The 18723-nt window shown below is 42.9% G+C and overlaps 12 non-coding genes across 12 annotated transcripts; 7 read left to right on the forward strand and 5 right to left on the reverse strand.

The window, feature by feature from the left end:
* The first annotated feature begins 4685 nt into the window (after window positions 1–4685).
* trnaa-agc (transfer RNA alanine (anticodon AGC)) lies at window positions 4686–4758 on the forward strand. The gene has a single exon. It is a non-coding gene; the product is annotated as a tRNA-Ala (tRNA).
* A 1716-nt stretch (window positions 4759–6474) lies between these two features.
* Window positions 6475–6547, forward strand: trnaa-agc (transfer RNA alanine (anticodon AGC)). Its single transcript has one exon. It is a non-coding gene; the product is annotated as a tRNA-Ala (tRNA).
* Window positions 6548–8322: 1775 nt separating this feature from the next.
* trnaa-agc (transfer RNA alanine (anticodon AGC)) lies at window positions 8323–8395 on the forward strand. Its single transcript has one exon. It is a non-coding gene; the product is annotated as a tRNA-Ala (tRNA).
* A 1075-nt stretch (window positions 8396–9470) lies between these two features.
* On the reverse strand, window positions 9471–9544 carry trnai-aau (transfer RNA isoleucine (anticodon AAU)). Its single transcript has one exon. It is a non-coding gene; the product is annotated as a tRNA-Ile (tRNA).
* Window positions 9545–11123: 1579 nt separating this feature from the next.
* trnaa-agc (transfer RNA alanine (anticodon AGC)) lies at window positions 11124–11196 on the forward strand. Its single transcript has one exon. It is a non-coding gene; the product is annotated as a tRNA-Ala (tRNA).
* A 152-nt stretch (window positions 11197–11348) lies between these two features.
* trnai-aau (transfer RNA isoleucine (anticodon AAU)) lies at window positions 11349–11422 on the reverse strand. Its single transcript has one exon. It is a non-coding gene; the product is annotated as a tRNA-Ile (tRNA).
* A 1421-nt stretch (window positions 11423–12843) lies between these two features.
* trnaa-agc (transfer RNA alanine (anticodon AGC)) lies at window positions 12844–12916 on the forward strand. The gene has a single exon. It is a non-coding gene; the product is annotated as a tRNA-Ala (tRNA).
* A 152-nt stretch (window positions 12917–13068) lies between these two features.
* trnai-aau (transfer RNA isoleucine (anticodon AAU)) lies at window positions 13069–13142 on the reverse strand. The gene has a single exon. It is a non-coding gene; the product is annotated as a tRNA-Ile (tRNA).
* Window positions 13143–15118: 1976 nt separating this feature from the next.
* On the forward strand, window positions 15119–15191 carry trnaa-agc (transfer RNA alanine (anticodon AGC)). The gene has a single exon. It is a non-coding gene; the product is annotated as a tRNA-Ala (tRNA).
* A 152-nt stretch (window positions 15192–15343) lies between these two features.
* trnai-aau (transfer RNA isoleucine (anticodon AAU)) lies at window positions 15344–15417 on the reverse strand. The gene has a single exon. It is a non-coding gene; the product is annotated as a tRNA-Ile (tRNA).
* Window positions 15418–17330: 1913 nt separating this feature from the next.
* On the forward strand, window positions 17331–17403 carry trnaa-agc (transfer RNA alanine (anticodon AGC)). Its single transcript has one exon. It is a non-coding gene; the product is annotated as a tRNA-Ala (tRNA).
* A 152-nt stretch (window positions 17404–17555) lies between these two features.
* Window positions 17556–17629, reverse strand: trnai-aau (transfer RNA isoleucine (anticodon AAU)). Its single transcript has one exon. It is a non-coding gene; the product is annotated as a tRNA-Ile (tRNA).
* Between the last annotated feature and the right edge of the window lie 1094 nt (window positions 17630–18723).

Raw genomic sequence — 18723 nt, forward strand, 5'->3', positions numbered from 1 at the left:
GGGATTGGCTAACACGTGAATTCAAGTTTTTATTTCAATTCAATTCAAGTTTATTTGTATAGCGCTTTTTACAGCTGACATTGTCACAAAGCAGCTTTACAGAACATAAACACAGAAGAAAGGTTAATATAAAGAATAATATAACGATTAATAGAATACAAAATTCAAGATTAATATTAGATGGCTTAGTGGTTAGCACGTTTGCCTCACACCTCCAGGGTTGGGGGTTCGATCCCCACCTCTGCCTTGTGTGTGGAGTTTGAATGTTCTCCCCGTGCCTCTGGGGTTTCCTCCGGGTACTCCGGTTTCCTCCCCCGGTCCAAAGACATGCATGGTAGGTTGATTGGCATCTCTGGAAAATTGTCCGTAGTGTGTGATTGTGTGAGTGAATGAGAGTGTGTGTGTCCTGCGATGGGTTGGCACTCCTTCCAGGGTGTATCCTGCCTTAATGCCGATGACGCCTGAGAGAGGCACAGGCTCCCCGTGACCCGAGGTAGTTCGGATAAGCGGTAGAAAATGAGTAAGTGAGAGTGAGAATTGGTTATACAAAGCAGAGGAAAACATAAATAGAAAAAATATTAAAATATAAAAGACAGTGATGATATTAATATGGTGATAATAAATGCTTGTGTGCAATATGTGTGCAGCTTTAACGCATATACGTAAATTGTGCTGTGTGAAAAGTCCACTTGAGGTAATGATTGTTAGAAAAGTCTAGAAAAGTCCAACTTTGTCTTAAACATTGTCTTAAAGCAGCTTTACAGAACATTAACATAGAACAGAAGGTTAATATGAAGATTAATAGAATGCAAAATTCCAGATTAATATTGTATAACTGTGTGTCATCAGCATAACAGTGGAAACTAATCCCATGCCTTCTAATTATGTTCCCTAATGGAAGCATGTACTGTATATCGAGAAAAGCAGAGGTCCTAGGCCTGATCTTTGAGGAACCCCATAATGAACTGGCAATAAACTGCAGGATTCACCATTTAATTTTACAAAATGGTATCGATCGGACAGGAAGGATCTAAACCAACTTAAAGCCTGTCCATGAGTACCTATGTAATTCTGTAAGCGATCTAGAAGAATGTTGTGATCTATAGTGTCGAATGCAGCACTAAGGTCAAATAGAACTAATAGGGACATACAGTCTTGGTACGAAGCTAGGAACAAGTCATTTGTAACTTTAACAAGTGCAGTTTCTGTGCTATGATGGGGTCTGAAACCTGACTGAAACTCTTCAAATATATTGTTCTCCTGTAAGAAGGAGCTCAGCTGAACAGACACAACCTTTTCTAGTATTTTAGACATAAATGGAAGATGTGAAATAGGTCTGTAATTTGATAGTTCATTAGGATCTAAATTAGGTTTCTTAATGAGTGGCTTAATAACTGCCAACTTGAAAGATTTAGGGAAGTAACCTAAAGGTGATGCAGTGAGGAGTTAATAATATTAAGAAGACACTCACCAGCTTTATGTAATACTTCTTTCAGTAATTTAGTTGGAATGGGGTCTAGTGAACAAGTTGTTGGTTTAGCTGTAGTAATAAGCTTATCTAACTCTTCCTGTCCTGTTCTTGTAAAGCACTGTAGTTGTGAGTGTAGAGCTTTAGGTGAGACTGGGTCACAAGGTGCTCTCATATGTTGAACATCAACTACTTTGTTCCTGATGCTTTTAATTTTATCAGTGAAGAATCTCATAAAATCCTCACTGCTGAACTGTGATGGAATAGTGTGTACAGGCACTTCAAAAGAATTAAATCTATACTGTTTTCTCTGAGTAACAGAAAGGAAATCACTAAAGATAGCGGCAACACCACCTCCACGACCAGACTGACAAGGCTCATGCTTATAGGTATATCCTGATGGTGTAGAATCATTTAGACCAATGTGTTCATTTGGTTTAATCCAAGATTCAGTAAGGCAGAGTGCAGTAAGGCTATTTTCTGAGATGATTTCATTTACAATAAGTGCTTTGGGTGCAAGTGATCTAATGTTCAGAAGCCCAAACTTTAGGAACTGTTTTTGTTTGTTTCTTTGGCATTTTTCTGGTCTAATTACAATAAGATTATTTCGACAACTTCTCATGCATTTATTTTTTGATCCTTCTATTCGGGGAACAGACACAGTTTCTATAGGATGAGCTATGTGTGCATTTCTATCAACGTGATGAAGTGAAGGATGGCTATTGAAATTTAGACTTAAATCGTAGTTTACCAGTCAGAAGGTGTGCAGCGCCCTGGACATGTGGTTCGAGACGATCTCCGCTCCAACTCTGCTCAGGTGCAGGCCATCAGCATGGAACAGCCAAGGATGCTCCCAGAAAACATTCCAGTTATCAATAAAGAGTAAATTCTGAGCCTGACACCATGACTGTAACATCAATGAAGTGACATCAAGAACACGTGCACCAGGTAAGCAGTGATTGCGAGCCTTACCTTTAGCCACAGTAGCACAGGCGTGGCAGACAATGGAGTCTCCGATGATCACAGCGTCACGGTCCGTCTCACGAAGGGGGACAAAGTGATTCCGGGCGGGGATCTCAAAGACCAGTGGCAGCGGAGTGGGAGAAGTCCTCGACCGGGGCCAGGCTCACATCTTCCACTGCTTGCTCCAGGGTCCACGGTACCCTGGTGCCGGAGTGAACAGCGCCTGGGCACTGGGCCTGGACAGAGAAACACATGGAGTAGAGGTGGAGGGAGTAGTAATTTCACGCCGGGAATTTAGCTGAGACAGGTGAGCGACCTCCCGGGAAGCGTCTAGGGCGGCTTTCCGCTCGCGCAGCTCGGCCTGCTTCACCTGTTGGTCACGGACCTGTTTCCCCACGGCCTGAAGCTCCAGTTCTACTGAGTGCAGCTCGCACGTGTCCTTACCTGCACTCAAAGGCAGACACACAAGGGATATGGTATTATAGGTCAAGAACAACAGAGATAATTGGTATGAAAACGTGTACTAGCGGTAATGTATACATATAAAGATATATATGGCTGGTCAACCACAATCTGTCATTACATAGTATAAATGCTGTTAAGATGACCAGAGATAAGAGGTAAGGCAACACAAGAACCAGCCTTGTGCCTTGGAGAACCACTTAGAACCACCCTGGCAAAAAGACCACTTCTGCCGAAACAACAAGCAAGCAATCTAAATCAATCAACAAATGCCTCCTAAGAAAACCTTCCAAAGAGTTACAAGCAGGTAAGTCAACACGTAGGTAGATCAGTTATATCCAAATGGCTAAAGGCACCCACCTCACATTCATGCTGGCCACAGAATCCCACAATCCCTTGGATACGGTGTGTGGCTTTACTTTTTATCACATGGGAAATTGGCGCAAATGGTAGAGCACTCACTTAGCATGCAAGAGGTAGTGGGATTGATGCCTGCATTCTCCGAAGTGATGCTTCTCTGTCACCGTGTGCCTTGGAGAACCTGCCTATTGTTTTTACCACTTGATATTAATAAAATTTATACCACAATACATGAGCAGCATCAGGTTGAGAAGTGAACTGCCACAGTCATGTCATTGACAATGCCCATGTAGAAAGAGATACAATAACATCCGCTGGTAAAAGCAAACATTTGTTATCATCAGCTCTGAAAGTCCATGCACTAACCAGCTGAGCCCTTAGATAGAATGCTGCGAGGTAAAAGGTAGCCTAAATGTTTTACACAGAAAAGTTACAATAACACCACCTGGACAAAGCAAACAGTTGTCACCAGCCTATAAGCAGCTGCTCTTTATCTCGAAAGGACAGGAGCCATGAAGATCGCCTCTTCATATTTTTCCATTTGGGGTTTATCATAGAACCACCCTGGCAAAAAGACCACTTCTGCCGAAACAACAAGCAAGCAATCTAAATCAATCAACAAATGCCTCCGAAGAAAACCTTCCAAAGAGTTACAAGCAGGTAAGTCAACACATGTACCTTAGAGAACCAGCCTTGTGCCTTGGAGAACCACTAATTTTAGAACCACCCTGGCAAAAAGACCACTTCTGCCAAAACAATAAGCAAACAATCTAAATCAATCAACAGATGCCTCCCAAGAAAACCTTCCAAAGAGTTACAAGCAGGTAAGTGAACACATGTACCTTGGAGAACCAGCCTTGTGCCTTGGAGAACCACTCATTTTAGAACCACCCTGGCAAAAAGACCACTTCTGCCAAAACAATAAGCAAACAATCTAAATCAATCAACAGATGCCTCCCAAGAAAACCTTCCAAAGAGTTACAAGCAGGTAAGTGAACACATGTACCTTGGAGAACCAGCCTTGTGCATTGGAGAACCACTCATTTTAGAACCACCCTGGCAAAAAGACCACTTCTGCCGAAACAACAAGCAAGCAATCTAAATCACTCAACAAATGCCTCCGAAGAAAACCTTCCAAAGAGTTACAAGCAGGTAAGTCAACACATGTACCTTAGAGAACCAGCCTTGTGCCTTGGAGAACCACTCATTTTAGAACCATCCTGGCAAAAAGACCACTTCTGCCAAAACAATAAGCAAACAATCTAAATCAATCAACAGATGCCTCCCAAGAAAACCTTCCAAAGAGTTACAAGCAGGTAAGTCAACACGTAGGTCGATCGGTTATATCCAAACGGCTAAAGGCACCCACCTCACAGTCATGCCGGCCGCAGAATCCCACGGAAACGGTGTGTGGCCTTACGTTTTATCGAATGGGGAATTAGCTCAAATGGTAGAGCGCTCGCTTAGCATGCGAGAGGTAGCGGGATCGATGCCCGCATTCTCCAAAGTGACGCTCCTCTCTCTCCGTGTGCCTTGGAGAACCCGCCTACTGTTTTTACCACTTGATATTAATAATATTTATACCGCAATACATGACATATGAGCAGCATCAGGTTGAGAAGTGCCACAGTCATGTCACTGCAGAAAAAAAAGAAGGTTTGAAGGACAATGATTCAAATTGTTACAAAGAGTGGTCACATTTCCACCATCGGGTCTAAAAGTCTTCTCCAATCCGACTTGTAGACAATTAGACTGAGCAATCAAAGAGCTTCACAATACATATTTCGGAAGTGGGAGAAACAAGCTACAATGCCCATGTAGAAAGAGAAACAATAACTTCCCCTGGTGAAAGCAAACATTTGTTATCATCAGGTCTGAAAGTCCATGCACTAACCAGTTGAGCCCTTAGCTGGAACCCTGTGAGTTTGAAGCTAGCCTAAATGGCTGGATTTAAGATTTGGTATCGTTCGCTTAACGATGAATGGAATAATATCTACTCTGGATTTGAAACATGGCAGTCAAAAACTCACAATGGGTCTGAAAGTCTTCTCCAATCCAACATGTAGACAATTAAACTGAGCAATCAAAGAGCCATAGCTTCACAAGACTTAACTCGGAAGTGGGAGAAACAAGCCATGAACCCTGTGCAAAAAACAGTCTAGGTAGTTTTATTACACAGATGGTTTAAATATAATCCATTCAATGTTTTACACAGAAAAGTTACAATAACACCACCTGGACAAAGCAAACAGTTGTCACCAGCCTATAAGCAGCTGCTCTTTATCTCGAAAGGACAGGAGCCATGAAGATCGCCTCTTCATATTTTTCCATTTGGGGTTTATCATAGAACCACCCTGGCAAAAAGACCACTTCTGCGAAACAACAAGCAAGCAATCTAAATCAATCAACAAATGCCTCCGAAGAAAACCTTCCAAAGAGTTACAAGCAGTTAAGTCAACACATGTACCATAGAGAACCAGCCTTGTGCCTTGGAGAACCACTCATTTTAGAACCACCCTGACAAGAAGACCACTTCTGCCAAAACAATAAGCAAACAATCTAAATCAATCAACAGATGCCTCAGAAGAAAACCTTCCAAAGAGTTACAAGCAGGTAAGTGAACACATGTACCTTGGAGAACCAGCCTTGTGCATTGGAGAACCACTCATTTTAGAACCACCCTGGCAAAAAGACCACTTCTGCCAAAACAATAAGCAAACAATCTAAATCAATCAACAGATGCCTCAGAAGAAAACCTTCCAAAGAGTTACAAGCAGGTAAGTCAACACATGTACCTTAGAGAACCAGCCTTGTGCCTTGGAGAACCACTAATTTTAGAACCACCCTGGCAAAAAGACCACTTCTGCCAAAACAATAAGCAAACAATCTAAATCAATCAACAGATGCCTCAGAAGAAAACCTTCCAAAGAGTTACAAGCAGGTAAGTGAACACATGTACCTTGGAGAACCAGCCTTGTGCCTTGGAGAACCACTCATTTTAGAACCACCCTGACAAAAAGACCACTTCTGCCAAAACAATAAGCAAACAATCTAAATCAATCAACAGATGCCTCAGAAGAAAACCTTCCAAAGAGTTACAAGCAGGTAAGTCAACACGTAGGTCGATCGGTTATATCCAAACGGCTAAAGACACCCACCTCACAGTCATGCCGGCCGCAGAATCCCACGGAAACGGTGTGTGGCCTTACGTTTTATCGAATGGGGAATTAGCTCAAATGGTAGAGCGCTCGCTTAGCATGCGAGAGGTAGCGGGATCGATGCCCGCATTCTCCAAAGTGACGCTCCTCTCTGTCCGTGTGCCTTGGAGAACCTGCCTACTGTTTTTACCACTTGATATTAATAATATTTATACCGCAATACATGACATATGAGCAGCATCAGGTTGAGAAGTCCCACAGTCAGGTTTATCATAGAACCACCCTGGCAAAAAGACCACTTCTGCCGAAACAACAAGCAAGCAATCTAAATCAATCAACAAATGCCTCCGAAGAAAACCTTCCAAAGAGTTACAAGCAGTTAAGTCAACACATGTACCTTAGAGAACCAGCCTTGTGCCTTGGAGAACCACTAATTTTAGAACCACCCTGGCAAAAAGACCACTTCTGCCAAAACAATAAGCAAACAATCTAAATCAATCAACAGATGCCTCCCAAGAAAACCTTCCAAAGAGTTACAAGCAGGTAAGTGAACACATGTACCTTGGAGAACCAGCCTTGTGCCTTGGAGAACCACTCATTTTAGAACCACCCTGGCAAAAAGACCACTTCTGCCGAAACAACAAGCAAGCAATCTAAATCAATCAACAAATGCCTCCGAAAAAAACCTTCCAAAGAGTTACAAGCAGGTAAGTGAACACATGTACCTTGGAGCACCAGCCTTGTGCATTGGAGAACCACTCATTTTAGAACCACCCTGACAAAGAGACCACTTCTGCCAAAACAATAAGCAAACAATCTAAATCAATCAACAGATGCCTCAGAAGAAAACCTTCCAAAGAGTTACAAGCAGGTAAGTCAACACGTAGGTCGATCGGTTATATCCAAACGGCTAAAGGCACCCACCTCACAGTCATGCCGGCCGCAGAATCCCACGGAAACGGTGTGTGGCCTTACATTTTATCGAATGGGGAATTAGCTCAAATGGTAGAGCGCTCCCTTAGCATGCAAGAGGTAGCGGGATCGATGCCCGCATTCTCCAAAGTGACGCTCCTCTCTCTCCGTGTGCCTTGGAGAACCTGCCTACTGTTTTTACCACTTGATATTAATAATATTTATACCGCAATACATGACATATGAGCAGCATCAGGTTGAGAAGTCCCACAGTCAGGTTTATCATAGAACCACCCTGGCAAAAAGACCACTTCTGCCGAAACAACAAGCAAGCAATCTAAATCAATCAACAAATGTCTCCGAAGAAAACCTTCCAAAGAGTTACAAGCAGTTAAGTCAACACATGTACCTTAGAGAACCAGCCTTGTGCCTTGGAGAACCACTAATTTTAGAACCACCCTGGCAAAAAGACCACTTCTGCCAAAACAATAAGCAAACAATCTAAATCAATCAACAGATGCCTCCCAAGAAAACCTTCCAAAGAGTTACAAGCAGGTAAGTGAACACATGTACCTTGGAGAACCAGCCTTGTGCCTTGGAGAACCACTCATTTTAGAACCACCCTGGCAAAAAGACCACTTCTGCCGAAACAACAAGCAAGCAATCTAAATCAATCAACAAATGCCTCCGAAAAAAACCTTCCAAAGAGTTACAAGCAGGTAAGTGAACACATGTACCTTGGAGCACCAGCCTTGTGCATTGGAGAACCACTCATTTTAGAACCACCCTGACAAAGAGACCACTTCTGCCAAAACAATAAGCAAACAATCTAAATCAATCAACAGATGCCTCAGAAGAAAACCTTCCAAAGAGTTACAAGCAGGTAAGTCAACACGTAGGTCGATCGGTTATATCCAAACGGCTAAAGGCACCCACCTCACAGTCATGCCGGCCGCAGAATCCCACGGAAACGGTGTGTGGCCTTACATTTTATCGAATGGGGAATTAGCTCAAATGGTAGAGCGCTCGCTTAGCATGCGAGAGGTAGCGGGATCGATGCCCGCATTCTCCAAAGTGACGCTCCTCTCTCTCCGTGTGCCTTGGAGAACCTGCCTACTGTTTTTACCACTTGATATTAATAATATTTATACCGCAATACATGACATATGAGCAGCATCAGGTTGAGAAGTCCCACAGTCAGGTTTATCATAGAACCACCCTGGCAAAAAGACCACTTCTGCCGAACAACAAGCAAGCAATCTAAATCAATCAACAAATGTCTCCGAAGAAAACCTTCCAAAGAGTTACAAGCAGTTAAGTCAACACATGTACCTTAGAGAACCAGCCTTGTGCCTTGGAGAACCACTAATTTTAGAACCACCCTGGCAAAAAGACCACTTCTGCCAAAACAATAAGCAAACAATCTAAATCAATCAACAGATGCCTCCCAAGAAAACCTTCCAAAGAGTTACAAGCAGGTAAGTGAACACATGTACCTTGGAGAACCAGCCTTGTGCCTTGGAGAACCACTCATTTTAGAACCACCCTGGCAAAAAGACCACTTCTGCCGAAACAACAAGCAAGCAATCTAAATCAATCAACAAATGCCTCCGAAAAAAACCTTCCAAAGAGTTACAAGCAGGTAAGTGAACACATGTACCTTGGAGCACCAGCCTTGTGCATTGGAGAACCACTCATTTTAGAACCACCCTGACAAAGAGACCACTTCTGCCAAAACAATAAGCAAACAATCTAAATCAATCAACAGATGCCTCAGAAGAAAACCTTCCAAAGAGTTACAAGCAGGTAAGTCAACACGTAGGTCGATCGGTTATATCCAAACGGCTAAAGGCACCCACCTCACAGTCATGCCGGCCGCAGAATCCCACGGAAACGGTGTGTGGCCTTACATTTTATCGAATGGGGAATTAGCTCAAATGGTAGAGCGCTCCCTTAGCATGCAAGAGGTAGCGGGATCGATGCCCGCATTCTCCAAAGTGACGCTCCTCTCTCTCCGTGTGCCTTGGAGAACCTGCCTACTGTTTTTACCACTTGATATTAATAATATTTATACCGCAATACATGACATATGAGCAGCATCAGGTTGAGAAGTGCCACAGTCATGTCACTGCAGAACTCTTGGAAAATGGCCCGTACGGGGCTCGAACCCGCGACCTTGGCGTTATTAGCACCACGCTCTAACCAGCTGAGCTAACCGGCCAAGTCACGCTTGGCTAGAACGCTGAGAGGTAGAAGGTAGAAGCTCGATTTAAGCTTTGGTATTTCATACTTATCGATGAATGGAATAATACCTACTCTGGATTTTAAACATGGCAGTCAAAAACTCACAATGCACGCTGAATTACTTCAGACATTGGCACCAAGAGAGCAAAAGAAGGTTTGAAGGACAATGATTCAAATTGTTACAAAGAGTGGTCACATTTCCACCATCGGGTCTAAAAGTCTTCTCCAATCCGACTTGTAGACAATTAGACTGAGCAATCAAAGAGCTTCACAATACATATTTCGGAAGTGGGAGAAACAAGCTACAATGCCCATGTAGAAAGAGAAACAATAACTTCCCCTGGTGAAAGCAAACATTTGTTATCATCAGGTCTGAAAGTCCATGCACTAACCAGTTGAGCCCTTAGCTGGAACCCTGTGAGTTTGAAGCTAGCCTAAATGGCTGGATTTAAGATTTGGTATCGTTCGCTTAACGATGAATGGAATAATATCTACTCTGGATTTGAAACATGGCAGTCAAAAACTCACAATGGGTCTGAAAGTCTTCTCCAATCCAACATGTAGACAATTAAACTGAGCAATCACAGAGCCACAGCTTCACAAGACTTAACTCGGAAGTGGGAGAAACAAGCCATGAACCCTGTGCAAAAAACAGTCTAGGTAGTTTTATTAGACAGATGGTTTAAATATAATCCATTCAATGTTTTACACAGAAAAGTTACAATAACACCACCTGGACAAAGCAAACAGTTGTCACCAGCCTATAAGCAGCTGCTCTTTATCTCGAAAGGACAGGAGCCATGAAGATCGCCTCTTCATATTTTTCCATTTGGGGTTTATCATAGAACCACCCTGGCAAAAAGACCACTTCTGCCGAAACAACAAGCAAGCAATCTAAATCAATCAACAAATGCCTCCGAAGAAAACCTTCCAAAGAGTTACAAGCAGGTAAGTCAACACATGTACCTTAGAGAACCAGCCTTGTGCCTTGGAGAACCACTAATTTTAGAACCACCCTGGCAAAAAGACCACTTCTGCCAAAACAATAAGCAAACAATCTAAATCAATCAACAGATGCCTCCCAAGAAAACCTTCCAAAGAGTTACAAGCAGGTAAGTGAACACATGTACCTTGGAGAACCAGCCTTGTGCCTTGGAGAACCACTCATTTTAGAACCACCCTGGCAAAAAGACCACTTCTGCCAAAACAATAAGCAAACAATCTAAATCAATCAACAGATGCCTCCCAAGAAAACCTTCCAAAGAGTTACAAGCAGGTAAGTGAACACATGTACCTTGGAGAACCAGCCTTGTGCCTTGGAGAACCACTCATTTTAGAACCACCCTGACAAAAAGACCACTTCTGCCAAAACAATAAGCAAACAATCTAAATCAATCAACAGATGCCTCAGAAGAAAACCTTCCAAAGAGTTACAAGCAGGTAAGTCAACACGTAGGTCGATCGGTTATATCCAAACGGCTAAAGGCACCCACCTCACAGTCATGCCGGCCGCAGAATCCCACGGAAACGGTGTGTGGCCTTACGTTTTATCGAATGGGGAATTAGCTCAAATGGTAGAGCGCTCGCTTAGCATGCGAGAGGTAGCGGGATCGATGCCCGCATTCTCCAAAGTGACGCTCCTCTCTCTCCGTGTGCCTTGGAGAACCCGCCTACTGTTTTTACCACTTGATATTAATAATATTTATACCACAACACATGACATATGAGCAGCATCAGGTTGAGAAGTGCCACAGTCATGTCACTGCAGAACTCTTGGAAAATGGCCCGTACGGGGCTCGAACCCGCGACCTTGGCGTTATTAGCACCACGCTCTAACCAGCTGAGCTAACCGGCCAAGTCACGCTTAGCTAGAACGCTGCGAGGTAGAAGGTAGCCTAAATGGCTCGATTTAAGCTTTGGTATTTCATACTTATCGATGAATGGAATAATACCTACTCTGGATTTTAAACATGGCAGTCAAAAACTCACAATGCACGCTGAATTACTTCAGACATTGACCCCAAGAGAGCAAAAGAAGGTTTGAAGGACAATGATTCAAATTGTTACAAAGAGTGGTCACATTTCCACCATCGGGTCTAAAAGTCTTCTCCAATCCGACTTGTAGACAATTAGACTGAGCAATCAAAGAGCTTCACAATACATATTTCGGAAGTGGGAGAAACAAGCTACAATGCCCATGTAGAAAGAGAAACAATAACATCCCCTGGTGAAAGCAAACATTTGTTATCATCAGGTCTGAAAGTCCATGCACTAACCAGTTGAGCCCTTAGCTGGAACCCTGTGAGGTTGAAGCTAGCCTAAATGGCTGGATTTAAGATTTGGTATCGTTCGCTTAACGATGAATGGAATAATATCTACTCTGGATTTGAAACATGGCAGTCAAAAACTCACAATGGGTCTGAAAGTCTTCTCCAATCCAACATGTAGACAATTAAACTGAGCAATCAAAGAGCCACAGCTTCACAAGACTTAACTCGGAAGTGGGAGAAACAAGCCATGAACCCTGTGCAAAAAACAGTCTAGGTAGTTTTATTACACAGATGGTTTAAATATAATCCATTCAATGTTTTACACAGAAAAGTTACAATAACACCACCTGGACAAAGCAAACAGTTGTCACCAGCCTATAAGCAGCTGCTCTTTATCTCGAAAGGACAGGAGCCATGAAGATCGCCTCTTCATATTTTTCCATTTGGGGTTTATCATAGAACCACCCTGGCAAAAAGACCACTTCTGCCGAAACAACAAGCAAGCAATCTAAATCAATCAACAAATGCCTCCGAAGAAAACCTTCCAAAGAGTTACAAGCAGGTAAGTCAACACATGTACCTTAGAGAACCAGCCTTGTGCCTTGGAGAACCACTAATTTTAGAACCACCCTGGCAAAAAGACCACTTCTGCCAAAACAATAAGCAAACAATCTAAATCAATCAACAGATGCCTCCCAAGAAAACCTTCCAAAGAGTTACAAGCAGGTAAGTGAACACATGTACCTTGGAGAACCAGCCTTGTGCCTTGGAGAACCACTCATTTTAGAACCACCCTGACAAAAAGACCACTTCTGCCAAAACAATAAGCAAACAATCTAAATCAATCAACAGATGCCTCAGAAGAAAACCTTCCAAAGAGTTACAAGCAGGTAAGTCAACACGTAGGTCGATCGGTTATATCCAAACGGCTAAAGGCACCCACCTCACAGTCATGCCGGCCGCAGAATCCCACGGAAACGGTGTGTGGCCTTACGTTTTATCGAATGGGGAATTAGCTCAAATGGTAGAGCGCTCGCTTAGCATGCGAGAGGTAGCGGGATCGATGCCCGCATTCTCCAAAGTGACGCTCCTCTCTCTCCGTGTGCCTTGGAGAACCCGCCTACTGTTTTTACCACTTGATATTAATAATATTTATACCACAACACATGACATATGAGCAGCATCAGGTTGAGAAGTGCCACAGTCATGTCACTGCAGAACTCTTGGAAAATGGCCCGTACGGGGCTCGAACCCGCGACCTTGGCGTTATTAGCACCACGCTCTAACCAGCTGAGCTAACCGGCCAAGTCACGCTTAGCTAGAACGCTGCGAGGTAGAAGGTAGCCTAAATGGCTCGATTTAAGCTTTGGTATTTCATACTTATCGATGAATGGAATAATACCTACTCTGGATTTTAAACATGGCAGTCAAAAACTCACAATGCACGCTGAATTACTTCAGACATTGGCCCCAAGAGAGCAAAAGAAGGTTTGAAGGACAATGATTCAAATTGTTACAAAGAGTGGTCACATTTCCACCATCGGGTCTAAAAGTCTTCTCCAATCCGACTTGTAGACAATTAGACTGAGCAATCAAAGAGCTTCACAATACATATTTCGGAAGTGGGAGAAACAAGCTACAATGCCCATGTAGAAAGAGAAACAATAACATCCCCTGGTGAAAGCAAACATTTGTTATCATCAGGTCTGAAAGTCCATGCACTAACCAGTTGAGCCCTTAGCTGGAACCCTGTGAGGTTGAAGCTAGCCTAAATGGCTGGATTTAAGATTTGGTATCGTTCGCTTAACGATGAATGGAATAATATCTACTCTGGATTTGAAACATGGCAGTCAAAAACTCACAATGGGTCTGAAAGTCTTCTCCAATCCAACATGTAGACAATTAAACTGAGCAATCAAAGAGCCACAGCTCCACAAGACTTAACTCGAAAGTGGGAGAAACAAGCCATGAACCCTGTGCAAAAAACAGTCTAGGTAGTTTTATTAGACAGATGGTTTAAATATAATCCATTCAATGTTTTACACAGAAAAGTTACAATAACACCACCTGGACAAAGCAAACAGTTGTCACCAGCCTATAAGCAGCTGCTCTTTATCTGGAAAGGACAGGAGCCATGAAGATCGCCTCTTCATATTTTTCCATTTGGGGTTTATCATAGAACCACCCTGGCAAAAAGACAACTTCTGCCGAAACAACAAGCAAGCAATCTAAATCAATCAACAAATGCCTCCGAAGAAAACCTTCCAAAGAGTTACAAGCAGGTAAGTCAACACATGTACTTTAGAGAACCAGCCTTGTGCCTTGGAGAACCACTAATTTTAGAACCACCCTGGCAAAAAGACCACTTCTGCCAAAACAATAAGCAAACAATCTAAATCAATCAACAGATGCCTCCCAAGAAAACCTTCCAAAGAGTTACAAGCAGGTAAGTGAACACATGTACCTTGGAGAACCAGCCTTGTGCCTTGGAGAACCACTCATTTTAGATCCACCCTGGCAAAAAGACCACTTCTGCCAAAACAATAAGCAAACAATCTAAATCAATCACACCCTGGCAAAAAGACCACTTCTGCCAAAACAATAAGCAAACAATCTAAATCAATCAACAGATGCCTCCCAAGAAAACCTTCCAAAGAGTTACAAGCAGGTAAGTGAACACAACACATGTACCTTGGAGAACCAGCCTTGTGCCTTGGAGAACCACTCATTTTAGAACCTCCCTGACAAAAAGACCACTTCTGCCAAAACAATAAGCAAACAATCTAAATCAATCAACAGATGCCTCCCAAGAAAACCTTCCAAAGAGTTACAAGCAGGTAAGTGAACACATGTACCTTGGAGAACCAGCCTTGTGCCTTGGAGAACCACTCATTTTAGAACCACCCTGACAAAAAGACCACTTCTGCCAAAACAATAAGCAAACAATCTAAATCAATCAACAGATGCCTCCCAAGAAAACCTTCCAAAGAGTTACAAGCAGGTAAGTGAACACATGTACCTTGGAGAACCAGCCTTGTGCCTTGGAGAACCACTCATTTTAGAACCACCCTGACAAAAAGACCACTTCTGCCAAAACAATAAGCAAACAATCTAAATCAATCAACAGATGCCTCAGAAGAAAACCTTCCAAAGAGTTACAAGCAGGTAAGTCAACACGTAGGTCGATCGGTTATATCCAAACGGCTAAAGGCACCCACCTCACAGTCATGCCGGCCGCAGAATCCCACGGAAACGGTGTGTGGCCTTACGTTTTATCGAATGGGGAATTAGCTCAAATGGTAGAGCGCTCGCTTAGCATGCGAGAGGTAGCGGGATCGATGCCCGCATTCTCCAAAGTGACGCTCCTCTCTCTCCGTGTGCCTTGGAGAACCCGCCTACTGTTTTTACCACTTGATATTAATAATATTTATACCACAACACATGACATATGAGCAGCATCAGGTTGAGAAGTGCCACAGTCATGTCACTGCAGAACTCTTGGAAAATGGCCCGTACGGGGCTCGAACCCGCGACCTTGGCGTTATTAGCACCACGCTCTAACCAGCTGAGCTAACCGGCCAAGTCACGCTTAGCTAGAACGCTGCGAGGTAGAAGGTAGCCTAAATGGCTCGATTTAAGCTTTGGTATTTCATACTTATCGATGAATGGAATAATACCTACTCTGGATTTTAAACATGGCAGTCAAAAACTCACAATGCACGCTGAATTACTTCAGACATTGGCCCCAAGAGAGCAAAAGAAGGTTTGAAGGACAATGATTCAAATTGTTACAAAGAGTGGTCACATTTCCACCATCGGGTCTAAAAGTCTTCTCCAATCCGACTTGTAGACAATTAGACTGAGCAATCAAAGAGCTTCACAATACATATTTCGGAAGTGGGAGAAACAAGCTACAATGCCCATGTAGAAAGAGAAACAATAACATCCCCTGGTGAAAGCAAACATTTGTTATCATCAGGTCTGAAAGTCCATGCACTAACCAGTTGAGCCCTTAGCTGGAACCCTGTGAGGTTGAAGCTAGCCTAAATGGCTGGATTTAAGATTTGGTATCGTTCGCTTAACGATGAATGGAATAATATCTACTCTGGATTTGAAACATGGCAGTCAAAAACTCACAATGGGTCTGAAAGTCTTCTCCAATCCAACATGTAGACAATTAAACTGAGCAATCAAAGAGCCACAGCTCCACAAGACTTAACTCGAAAGTGGGAGAAACAAGCCATGAACCCTGTGCAAAAAACAGTCTAGGTAGTTTTATTAGACAGATGGTTTAAATATAATCCATTCAATGTTTTACACAGAAAAGTTACAATAACACCACCTGGACAAAGCAAACAGTTGTCACCAGCCTATAAGCAGCTGCTCTTTATCTGGAAAGGACAGGAGCCATGAAGATCGCCTCTTCATATTTTTCCATTTGGGGTTTATCATAGAACCACCCTGGCAAAAAGACCACTTCTGCCGAAACAACAAGCAAGCAATCTAAATCAATCAACAAATGCCTCCGAAGAAAACCTTCCAAAGAGTTACAAGCAGGTAAGTCAACACATGTACTTTAGAGAACCAGCCTTGTGCCTTGGAGAACCACTAATTTTAGAACCACCCTGGCAAAAAGACCACTTCTGCCAAAACAATAAGCAAACAATCTAAATCAATCAACAGATGCCTCCCAAGAAAACCTTCCAAAGAGTTACAAGCAGGTAAGTGAACACATGTACCTTGGAGAACCAGCCTTGTGCCTTGGAGAACCACTCATTTTAGATCCACCCTGGCAAAAAGACCACTTCTGCCAAAACAATAAGCAAACAATCTAAATCAATCAACAGATGCCTCCCAAGAAAACCTTCCAAAGAGTTACAAGCAGGTAAGTGAACACATGTACCTTGGAGAACCAGCCTTGTGCCTTGGAGAACCACTCATTTTAGAACCTCCCTGACAAAAAGACCACTTCTGCCAAAACAATAAGCAAACAATCTAAATCAATCAACAGATGCCTCAGAAGAAAACCTTCCAAAGAGTTACAAGCAGGTAAGTCAACACATGTACCTTAGAGAACCAGCCTTGTGCCTTGGAGAACCACTAATTTTAGAACCACCCTGGCAAAAAGACCACTTCTGCCAAAACAATAAGCAAACAATCTAAATCAATCAACAGATGCCTCCCAAGAAAACCTTCCAAAGAGTTACAAGCAGGTAAGTGAACACATGTACCTTGGAGAACCAGCCTTGTGCCTTGGAGAACCACTCATTTTAGAACCACCCTGACAAAAAGACCACTTCTGCCAAAACAATAAGCAAACAATCTAAATCAATCAACAGATGCCTCAGAAGAAAACCTTCCAAAGAGTTACAAGCAGGTAAGTCAACACGTAGGTCGATCGGTTATATCCAAACGGCTAAAGGCACCCACCTCACAGTCATGCCGGCCGCAGAATCCCACGGAAACGGTGTGTGGCCTTACGTTTTATCGAATGGGGAATTAGCTCAAATGGTAGAGCGCTCGCTTAGCATGCGAGAGGTAGCGGGATCGATGCCCGCATTCTCCAAAGTGACGCTCCTCTCTCTCCGTGTGCCTTGGAGAACCCGCCTACTGTTTTTACCACTTGATATTAATAATATTTATACCACAACACATGACATATGAGCAGCATCAGGTTGAGAAGTGCCACAGTCATGTCACTGCAGAACTCTTGGAAAATGGCCCGTACGGGGCTCGAACCCGCGACCTTGGCGTTATTAGCACCACGCTCTAACCAGCTGAGCTAACCGGCCAAGTCACGCTTAGCTAGAACGCTGCGAGGTAGAAGGTAGCCTAAATGGCTCGATTTAAGCTTTGGTATTTCATACTTATCGATGAATGGAATAATACCTACTCTGGATTTTAAACATGGCAGTCAAAAACTCACAATGCACGCTGAATTACTTCAGACATTGGCCCCAAGAGAGCAAAAGAAGGTTTGAAGGACAATGATTCAAATTGTTACAAAGAGTGGTCACATTTCCACCATCGGGTCTAAAAGTCTTCTCCAATCCGACTTGTAGACAATTAGACTGAGCAATCAAAGAGCTTCACAATACATATTTCGGAAGTGGGAGAAACAAGCTACAATGCCCATGTAGAAAGAGAAACAATAACATCCCCTGGTGAAAGCAAACATTTGTTATCATCAGGTCTGAAAGTCCATGCACTAACCAGTTGAGCCCTTAGCTGGAACCCTGTGAGGTTGAAGCTAGCCTAAATGGCTGGATTTAAGATTTGGTATCGTTCGCTTAACGATGAATGGAATAATATCTACTCTGGATTTGAAACATGGCAGTCAAAAACTCACAATGGGTCTGAAAGTCTTCTCCAATCCAACATGTAGACAATTAAACTGAGCAATCAAAGAGCCACAGCTTCACAAGACTTAACTCGAAAGTGGGAGAAACAAGCCATGAACCCTGTGCAAAAAACAGTCTAGGTAGTTTTATTAGACAGATGGTTTAAATATAATCCATTCAATGTTTTACACAGAAAAGTTACAATAACACCACCTGGACAAAGCAAACAGTTGTCACCAGCCTATAAGCAGCTGCTCTTTATCTGGAAAGGACAGGAGCCATGAAGATCGCCTCTTCATATTTTTCCATTTGGGGTTTATCATAGAACCACCCTGGCAAAAAGACCACTTCTGCCGAAACAACAAGCAAGCAATCTAAATCAATCAACAAATGCCTCCGAAGAAAACCTTCCAAAGAGTTACAAGCAGGTAAGTCAACACATGTACTTTAGAGAACCAGCCTTGTGCCTTGGAGAACCACTAATTTTAGAACCACCCTGGCAAAAAGACCACTTCTGCCAAAACAATAAGCAAACAATCTAAATC

The sequence above is a fragment of the Tachysurus vachellii genome, chromosome 8 (assembly GCF_030014155.1).
Source record: "Tachysurus vachellii isolate PV-2020 chromosome 8, HZAU_Pvac_v1, whole genome shotgun sequence".
Taxonomy (NCBI): domain Eukaryota; kingdom Metazoa; phylum Chordata; class Actinopteri; order Siluriformes; family Bagridae; genus Tachysurus; species Tachysurus vachellii.